Genomic DNA, 9,241 nt, shown 5'->3' on the forward strand with positions numbered 1-9,241 from the left:
TAGTATTTATCTATAGCCTGTCATCTATCACGTACGTATGTAATTTGTTTTTTTTGTATTGTCACTATGCATTTCAACAATCACTGTATTGTTTCGTAACCTTCCGCATATAGAACATCTAACACAGTCCTAAATACATAAATACGGAAATTTTTCTGGTTGAAAACAATAGATAAGACCATTTTTCGTATTGTGTGTGTTGTTATTAGTTAAATTATTACAGATAAAAATGTATTTAAAACTGTATTAAAAATAAATATGTTATTGAGTAGCAGGTACAAAAAGTTAATTACTATATACACAACATTCATTTTCAGGAAATATTAATCACTTTTATTATAAAACTAGTGTCTGCCAAACTTTTGTAAAAAAAAGTCATAAAAATAAGTGTAGTGTATAGCTGTGGACAAAATTAACGTCAATAAAACCCTTCCAAAGGACTTTTTCGTGTATTTGTTAATTTACACAAAGTTTTAACTGAAAATTGTTTGACAACCACCTTGTTAAAAAGGTAAACTAACCGTTATAAAATAGTAAGAAAAAAACACAAAACCCTGCAGGCTGGATAGCAAAACATTTTGATTAAATGTCATTCTTTATTCTAAATATCCCAAGAAAAAAGGTTTTCCAAATATTAAAGGTTTGGCAATAAAAACGTCGTTATTAAAATTGAGCATATAACATGAGCTTTTATATTATGGCTATATATTCGCATGTGACAGAACCAACGTAAAAAAAAAGTAGACAGGTTAAAATATGCAAAGTGTGCTGAAATAGATCTACAGATTTAATTATCAATAAAATTGATTTTAATGTACTTAATAATTGTTCGCATAAAATTTATTATATTCAGAAGTATTTTGTAATTTACTTAATGTGAGCAAGCAATTAAACTTGCTTGGAAAAAGTTAATTTAGTCAAAAAACGACAATAATTACTAGAAAGCATTTAATTTAAAATTTTGTGGAATTAATTGGCCTTTTCAAGTCAAACTAGCAAAAGTTTCTTGCATTTAACTGATATTCCACTTTATTACATTGAATGTACAGAGTGTCTCAAATTCGATGGTTTTACGGGATATCTCCAAAATTAGTTTCCAAAAATGTGACCTAATGGTAAAACGTTTAAAATGGGTCAACTTTTAAATAGGATATTTTTCCATAAGTTGTATATTTTTGGAAATAATTCATGAAAGATAAAAAATTTGAAAGACAGTGTTTGTCGAAAAGAATGAAACATATTTTGAAAGTTGATCACGAGACATATCCAGAGTTTCCGATAAAGTCATCATGTGACCAAGCTTACAGCTTTAGCTTATTATAGAGGGTGTCAACATTTAAGTCAAATTTGTGTTTTTTCAGAATATATTTTCAACTACTGTCACTGTTAATGCAGAATATTCTGGTTAAAAGGTTTTTGAAGTCAGAAATTCGAATTTTTTTCTAGATGGCGTTAACTGTAATATAATTTTTTCTAATCTAATCTAAATCTTTTGTTTTAGGCGCAGCTAACGTTTCGACTGACATAATTAAGCCATCCTCAAGACAGTTTCAGAGTACGAATCTGTGGTGTTAAAAGTGTTATACAAATATTACAAAACACACTAAAAATACCTTGATGGTAACAGAAAAAAACGAAACGTAGACTTAAATTCCGTCAAAATAATTATTTAACCCATTTAAATATAATTCTGTATTATTTTACTGCAAAATGAAGTTTGCATTGGATAGTCGATAAAAAAGTCCATACTATTATATATTTCTTTTGTACTGTTTTGACTAAAATCTATAACAAAAATAAAGACATTTCACAAAATCAAAAGAACTACTTTTCTAAAATATAAAGCAATTTGAAAGTACTCATGTGACTGAATGTTGAATTAGTCAAACGCATGGTTCAAGGATTTCCTACTTTATGGAATTTTCACGCAGCACTAAGCTGGTTAAGTCCTTTTCGACATCCAGAGACCCACATTCCCATAAACCACAGCTTACACACATCAGCTACAGTAATTCAGTTTCGTTGCTGACAGGATTCAGCTCTTTTTTTCGGTGCTAAAAGAGGCATGAAACTATCAACCAAGTTGGAGTCTGAATGGCCCGTTTTATTTACCTGAATCCCAATTTCAGGCCTATTCAAAGTTTCTCCATAAATCTCACTTAAAAAATGTTTTGCAAGCCGTGCGAAATAAACGGGTACCCAGTCATGTCTGACAACATTATTTGTTGGTTATAACGCGCAAAAAGGTTGTTTAATTTATTTGATAAGTTTCTTGTACAATTTAGACCTTTAGGGTGGTTGTATACAGAGTGATTAAAGTTCAAATTATAGGTATATGACGTAACATTTGTGATTAGATCATTAATTGATAAACCAAGACAGTATTATTGATCAACACTCACTTTCACAACATTGACAACTAATTAATCGAAGCTTTAGATGAAACAACGCCTACTCGCTTTGAAAATATTTAATATATTTACCTTGTATTAATTACTGTTTAACAGAAAGTGTTAATTACGCGAATAATGACAACAAAATTTGGATAATGAGCATCTGGGTGGTTTTTGATGCTGGTTTTACTTGATTCTACATCGTGGTAACAGGAATTTGAATAGATGTTTACGATTTATGCGGAATTAAATACTAAATTAATTGCTAAAATTTTGTAAAAAAAGCCGAATTTTACCTCTTTCCTATTAATATTTAGATATTAACTGGATATTGGCAAATCTTTGGCGTGATCGGCTGTACATGTTTCAGCTACTTTTTTCCAAACTTGGTCAAAACTTATTTTAGTAAATTTAAAGCACTTTCTTAATCTGTATTGAAAAAACTATAAAAATAGAAAAAATACAGTAAAACAGCATTGCAGTACAGGCTGAACATGTCATGTCTTTACATGAATTTGAATGTCCAAATTTGGAACAAAAATCTAAAATCAGAGATACTAAAAAAAGTAGATTGTGGTAGTTTAATTTTGAAACACCCTGTACAACTTTAAAATGAAGACAGTTTAAGAAATTACATATTTACATAAAATATTTAACTACGTTTTTACTTAAAAACAAGTAAATCAATTTACTCTAAAACATTGGAAAGTATTTACATAATTTTTTTGATAATGCTCTCATTTATACAGGGTGTTACTTTTAACGGTAGGTCAATGTAAAATTCTTAATGTGTTTTGTTTTTAAGATACAAAAGGCGTCAAAACGTTAAAAATTATTTTTTCATAAACTCAAATTTTTTCGTCGATTTAGTTAAAAGTTTTGTTCATGAAGGCTTAGTACTAACTAGAACTAGAATATTATTATGAGCTCCAGTGGCATTCTGGGAAACAGTTTTATTAATAATATATTTACAGGGTGTCAAAAAATTTACTTTCTCCTACTTTCAAACAAACACAATAGCCTGAAAGGCTTCATTAAAAGCTTTTTTTAATATTTCAAAATAAACTGGGGAGATAAACCAAAACTGTTAACTTACTAAACTATTTGTGGTAGAAAAACTACTTATTTTAGAACTAAGGTATATTTTTTGTAGTGAAATGACTGTAATATGTGTTGATATTAGTTCTAATACAGTAAGTATCTCAATGATAAACGTTTGTAATTACACCTTTTGAATTGAACGTAGAGCACTAGTTCTTTGACTGTTTTTCTGTACACTAATTCAAAAATTACCTACCTTTTTTTGTCCTGTTTTAAGCTACTTAATAGACTATCAGTTCATACAACACTGATTAACCACACTAACTAATTTTAGCTTCTTAATGAAGGGACGTATCCAAATCCATTAAAACAGTACCCTCGGAATCACCATCACAGTTCTTAAACCAACATGAATAAAAAACTTCCGGCAATTTAAAAGTTTACGCGCTTGATCGGGACGATTTTCCGGGCTTTTCACCGACGAAAACCAGAAAAGCGAATAAGCTCGTCGAGGTTTTCCTTTAGGGAAACTGGCGGTCGAAACGCGTCGATGGATTCGAAAATTTTCGTAGACCGTGTTGCTCGCGTTTCTGCGATGCTTTTTACAACAATACGATGTTTTTCGGTGTTGGTGACATTTCAGACACCCAGTTCCTACCAAAATACTGAATAATTACCTTTTTTTTCCAATTCACTCGGCCATTGGCATTCGTGAGAGTGCGACATTGACGCTTCGAACTTTGCAATATTTACCCATATAATGTATTACGTCAACCACACGATTTTTCTTCTGATAATGTATCAAATATGGATATTCTAGAAAAATAAATCACATTTTTTTAATCTAAAATATCCCCACTTAATTCAATTCTCTTATACCTAGTTTCAAGGAAAAAATAAATTTTGACAAATCCACACAATCTCCTCCTTTCGAATTTTGTCATTTATACAAGAAAGTTTAATTTGGTTTCCATTAAGTTTAATTCAGCATTCAGCTCGTGTTATTTGGTTTTAAAACTTCATTAAGAGTACATTTTATTAGTACATAGCATGAAACTCTTCACTTTTTAAGAGTTTTATGTTGTATTGTTGCAAAAATGTAATATTTTTCAAATTTCAACCAAAAATAAAACTTGATGACGTTTTTACGAAACTTAACGTTTTGTGATTAGATTCAAATTAATTATTTCGCGGGAAGTATGACGTAACTAAGTTTGAGCGTTTCTATTGGATGTAATTAATAATTGTCAACTTTTATTTTGACTTTTGACATGGTTTACTACGTTGACGTCTCAATTGTGATTAGGTTGATGTGGTACTTCAAAACTACAGATTTTTATTGTTTTATCAATTGTCAAAGTTTTGACTTTACTTTAACTAGACAGTCACGTGACAACTGCTAAGATAACGGTCATATATCTTAGAAACACGTTTTATATGAAATACTGCAAGAAAACTTTTTTTGACAGTTTGACAGTTTTGACATTTACTTTTAAGTTTTTTTTAGTAACAGTTGACACGTGATTTTAGAGCACGTCAAAATAAAATAACTGTCATTAATCTCAAAACAGGTGTCGTTTCGAAAACTGTGTTTAACTTTGACAAATTTTGAGAGTTTTGACATTAGTGACGGATATCACGTGGTTTTAAAAGATAATTCATCTAAGCAGTCACATGATTCACTTTGAGTAAGAAAATGACTTTCTGAAAATGAATTTAGAGTCCTTATAAAATTTCCTATTTAATAATCTGAAAAATCACTTTAAAATTTGGTATAGTAAGGGAGAAAAGCAATGTCAAATTTGAACTGCCAGAAATACAGGTTGAGAGACCAGTTAGGGACACTTGGAGTAAGAAAATGAATGTTTTAAGTACATTTTTATAATCCTCATTAAATAACCTATTCAACAACCTGAAAAAACAGTACAAAATTTAGTATAGTCACAGAGAAAATCGATATTAAGTGTGTACTGCCAGAAATACAGGTTGAGAGACCAGTTAGGGACACTTGGAGTAAGAAAATGACTGTTTTAAGTACATTTTTCGAATCCTCATTAAATAACATATTCAATAACCTGAAAAAACAGTACAAAATTAGTATAGTTAGAGAGAAAATCGATATTAAGTGTGTACTGCCAGAAATACAGGTTGAGAGACCAGTTAGGGACACTTGGAGTAAGAAAATGACTGTTTTAAGTACATTTTTCGAATCCTCATTAAATAACATATTCAATAACCTGAAAAAACAGTACAAAATTTAGTATAGTCACAGAGAAAAGCGGTGTCAAATATGATCTAAACTTAAATTTTTCAATACTTTTTTTTTCAGAATTAAAGTGACTATTGTCAAATTTTTTTGTTCTTTAATACTAATTTTCTTATTCAACTTTTTTTCGTGTTAAAAACATTGCATAACTATTAATTATTTAATACTAGATTAATGTAAAAATCTTCAGTTTAATGAGGCAAACGTCCCACAAATGATTATTGATCTTTCGGATCGTAAGACTAGTAATTGTCTTGAAAAATCTGGGTCATAAATAAAGATATTAAAGTGAATCAATTTGAAACCTTTCCCAGTAAAGTTTTATTACTGAGTCTTACTGAAAAAGTGTGAAAGTTTTTCGATTATTAAATTTCGCTGCTAAATGGGAGCGTTTTAATTTTTCAGATATGAACTGGATTTCTCTAATAAATTGCGAATGCAACTGCATTGAATTGCATAAACTAAAAAAAAAAATTAAAATGTAATTAATTTTAAAAACATTTAGCTAGAAAATATTAAAACTTTTGACACCATGTAAATTGTCCACGTGTTTTCATTGTACGTATATGAATATAATTTCTATATAATAGATACATTTAATTGATTTTTGGACGTAGTTACATTATTACACGTTATAATAGATACTGTTAACGTTATAAATAATAATAATTACTCTTATAATGCAGCTTTTGGTTGTATATAAAGACACGTGTTTGTATTAAAAGTTTGTGGATTTATAACTATGTATATTATAAAACTATGAGAATAGTAAGTAGTGTATTAATTGTACTAGCTATATACAACAAATACTAAACACTCATGTAAACTTATTAATTATAAACTAAGGATATTTTCTCCTAAAATCAATTACTGGCCTTATTGCACTTAGTGCTTCTCTGTGTATATATGGCACTTAATCGAGGTAAATTAACTGGTATAATTCACGTAATATACAGCAATTAATCATTTACATAAAACGTTTTTGACCAAACCGAATCCACTGACAGAAATTTATTATTATATTGTTTGGCTGTTTTTTGTCCATAATCATAATCAACAATTAACCTCCATTAAAGTTCATTTTATAAAAACTAGAGCAGAAATATCTAAATGCCGTTAATCTGTTAACAGTTTATATGACATCAACTGAAAATTACTCGTTAATAATAGGTGTTTATTGCAAATACGTAGGTTTGCGTTTTGACGTAGTGTATAAAAACCATGTCATCTATAGTGTTATCCCAATGTACTAATTTACGTAATAGTGAATGTTTGCTATGTTTTAGAAACGTCAATTTAATGATGAATTAAAAAAAAAACGAAATGTTTTTAAATGTTTTTGTATTAAATCAACAGAAGTTGATTTGAACAAAAAATAAAAAAATATTTAATCTGGTTTTAGGCTCTCATTAAATCGTACTTAACAACAAGCTTAACTAATAAGTGATATAAAAAATATCTTTAAACCTGATTTTGTCTAAAATTACGTAATGGATCAGAATGTGTCAACTACAAGGAAGTCAAGTCGTTTTGTAGAGAGACGTGTAGAATGACTAAACAAATGACATTTGTTCTAAAATCTAAACTATACATATTTGTTAAAATGATGTAGAACTGTATGGCTTTTGAGCATTTTTTAAACTTTTATATCTCCATAGAGTGGTAATTGACAGTTTGTAGCATTTTGACATATGAAACTAGCTCCAAAACAGCTTCGTCACATCTGTCAAAATGTCTTGTTTGTGGAGGCTCTAAAAAAATAATACTAAAACATTTTAAACATTTTAACTGATTGTAACATTTTAACAACAAACAAACATTTTAACTGATTGTAACATTTTCATAGCTTCGTGGAGGAGATTTTGACAGTTTATAAGTTTATGACAGATCGAATCACATTATGACTGTCCAATTTCTGTTAAGCATGTTTTGTAATTTTATAGCTTTATAGAGTGGTTTTTAACAGTTTCGACCATTGTGACAGATTTAATGATGTCCAAAATAAACGCGTCACCTGTCAGAACTTAACTTCTGAAACTGTAAAGTACATTAATGTAGTTGAACACTAATTTAAACATTTTTCAAGTGACTGCAAATTTTTCCAGTTGACACGTTTTGTAACGGATTAAATTTGGTCCAAAATATATTATATTTTGCTTGTCAGAGTTGTCAAAGTTGTATTCATATATCTATAAACAATCATTGAATATGATTTGTACTGCCTTTAAAGGAATATATTATAGTTTGATAGCTTCATGGAGTTTTATTTAACAGTTACCACCACACAACAGTACATTGAATAGTTGCACGTCAAAAAGTGCAAAAAACAGCTCATAAAGCTATAAAATGTATAATAATATGATTTACACTGATTGTACAAGTTTTGTAATTTTATAGCTTCATGGAGTGGTATTTGACAGTTTCCAAGTTACTTGCAGATTGAAATATGATCGACTGTTAAATTTATTTTTCTAAACCTGTATTTAAACAAATGGCTTTTACCTAATTTTGACGCTTTGATTTGTACAACTTAAGCTAAGTTGAGGTTTGAATGTGACAGATCATGTTCAAATTAACACAGTCTAAAGTAAATTTATCTAAGCTATCCTTAAGCTCCTTAATAATGTTGGGGAAGCGGACATTAAAAAAACATACAATTTTATTTTTTATAAAGTAATCTTTTTGATTAAAATTTTATACTTTCTTTTCTACTTTAATACAATATTTTTTTTTGATATTGTTCTTCGCGTTTATTAAATTCCAATTGCCCTCACCGAAAAGTAAATATTAACGCACTAAACGTAAACACACCAAAGAATTCAAAATACCACCTCCCACACATCGAATATGTGTATTAAAATCCAAAAGAACATATTCCACCTTTGAATTTAATAAAGTTCTTTCATACACAACAATATGAAAAACAGCCGCAGAAAAACCTGGATCAAAACAATAAACAAGCTCTTTTTAGGAAATAACCACAACACGTATATGTTAATAGAAATTGCGCGATATTTGAGGAAAACGGTACCTTTGATCAAAATGTAATGGTATTACAAAAGCTGGGCTAATCGGCTTTTAAGGGATTAGGTCGAACAACAGCCGAAAGGCAAATATGAAAGTAAACTTGAATGGAACGATTTATGGACAGATTATATTGTTGTAGAAGAATAAAATAAATAGGTCAAAATTTGGATTTAGTCTGAGGCCAGTCGTTAGTAACTTTATATGAATATTTGAATAACTTAACAAGAGTTAAATTAAAATTAGTCTCACAATTTTTAAGAGAAATGTTTGTGTTTGATTCTTTTTAAAATAACTAAAAAACTGGGACGTTTATATTTAAGGGTTGGTAACACTGTCCTATTTCTGTCTTGTAGAAAATTAATTTTGTTTTACCAAAACCAATACCAATCCAAACGTGTTGATAAATACTATAAATTAAGCAGTTGTAGTAATTTAGATTGAGTACTCGTTGTTCCGTGGTTTTGATAATTGCAGAAATCGCCTTTAGCTTCCTGGGATCTTTAAATATACAAAT

General features: G+C 29.1%; 1 protein-coding gene and 1 long non-coding RNA gene across 2 annotated transcripts in view; both read right to left on the minus strand.

The window, feature by feature from the left end:
- Positions 1-4,088, minus strand: part of LOC145724503 (pyrokinin-1 receptor-like) — a 51,940-nt gene extending 47,852 nt beyond the window's left edge. Inside the window, exon 1 of the mRNA XM_081972819.1 lies at positions 3,691-4,088. The gene's annotated coding sequence lies outside the window, so the exon portion shown is untranslated. The remainder of the gene's footprint in view (positions 1-3,690) is intronic.
- LOC145725565 (uncharacterized) lies at positions 1,740-2,383 on the minus strand. Its single transcript, XR_014177351.1, has 2 exons — positions 2,113-2,383; positions 1,740-2,054 (listed from the first exon to the last, which is right to left on the minus strand). It is a non-coding gene; the product is annotated as an uncharacterized LOC145725565 (long non-coding RNA).
- Positions 4,089-9,241: the final 5,153 nt, after the last annotated feature.

This window comes from Ips typographus, linkage group LG2, assembly GCF_016097725.1.
Source record: "Ips typographus isolate SLU linkage group LG2, UJ_Ityp_2.0, whole genome shotgun sequence".
NCBI lineage: Eukaryota > Metazoa > Arthropoda > Insecta > Coleoptera > Curculionidae > Ips > Ips typographus.